Source organism: Charadrius vociferus, unplaced genomic scaffold, assembly GCF_000708025.1.
Source record: "Charadrius vociferus isolate BGI_N301 unplaced genomic scaffold, ASM70802v2 scaffold819, whole genome shotgun sequence".
NCBI classification, from domain to species: Eukaryota; Metazoa; Chordata; class Aves; order Charadriiformes; family Charadriidae; genus Charadrius; species Charadrius vociferus.
Window position 1 is genome coordinate 507,288 of NW_009650062.1, and position 1,122 is coordinate 508,409.

General features: G+C 53.4%; 1 protein-coding gene across 1 annotated transcript in view; it reads left to right on the forward strand.

Annotated features, from left to right (window-relative positions):
* The window catches only part of KCNA3 (potassium voltage-gated channel, shaker-related subfamily, member 3), a 13,250-nt gene that overhangs the window by 9,764 nt on the left and 2,364 nt on the right, over nucleotides 1–1,122 (forward strand).

Genomic DNA, 1,122 nt, shown 5'->3' on the forward strand with positions numbered 1-1,122 from the left:
CCACCCCCCCCACCTGGCCACACTCTGCTTGATGCCCCCCAGGATTCCATTGGCCCTCTTGGCCACCGGGGCATGTTGCAGGCTCGTGGGCATCCTGTTGGCCACCAGGACTCCCAGGTCCCTTTCCACAGAGCTGCTCTCCAGCAGGACCTTGCCGAGGCTCATTCCCGCAGGAAACCTCCCTGATGTCTGGTGGCAGAGGGTTTTTTTCTTCTGTCAGCAGAGGACGTTGGCCTCAGCTCGCTCACACCTCGTCCACGCTGTTAATCTGCCATTTACAGTCCGGAGTCGGCTCTTGCACCAGTATTTATTGTTTCTCCCCCTAGGTTTGTATATTTTGTACAGCTTGTTTCTCATTTAAAGTATAAATAAGTTTGATCTTTTCATCTGTTTTTCTCCCTACCTTCTGGAGGCTGCGCCGGTTAAAAATAACCCCGGTGATGAGCTAACGCGGGGCTGGCGGAGGGGTTTGAACCTCCGTCGTGGTGGGACCACCCGGCGGGTGTGGGAACGGCGGCGTGCTCACCCTCCTCGCCTCTCCCCGACCACCGTGGTGGGGATTTATCCCCGAGATGGGAATTCCCCGAATTGCCTAAACCCCGCTTGGCACGTGGCTGAGGATTAAAGCGCTTCTGCTGTCGGGGGATTTTTGGGAAAATGGGGACCTGTGGGGGGTGCTGCGGGGGGAGATGGGCACAGGCGGGTGCAGAGATCCCGGGTTGTCCCCGGTGCACATCTCCTGGGAATGGAGCGTTTTCCAGCACTGGGCTCCTGCAGAGGAGGCTTTCGCCTTAAAAAAAAAATAATCCCATTTGACCAAAATTGAACTATTTGCATAAGGAGATCAATTGAAAGGAGGAAAAAAAAAAGCCATTCGAATCCTTTTGGCTTTCTTGCAGGAAAGTCTGAAATGCAGATTTGGGTTCAGACTGAAACCACCCTGATGGAGGGTGGCTCGGCTTCGCTTCTCCATTTATTGTGCTGCGGGGCTGTGGTCTGGGAAAGGTTCTTGGATCAAACAGAAGGGAGCAGGTATATTTTTAAAATATCGCAGGTGTCTATTTTGCAGTAGTTTCTTATTCTGCAGATGCAGTCAAGCTGTGTGAAGGTGGCTGGTGGAGG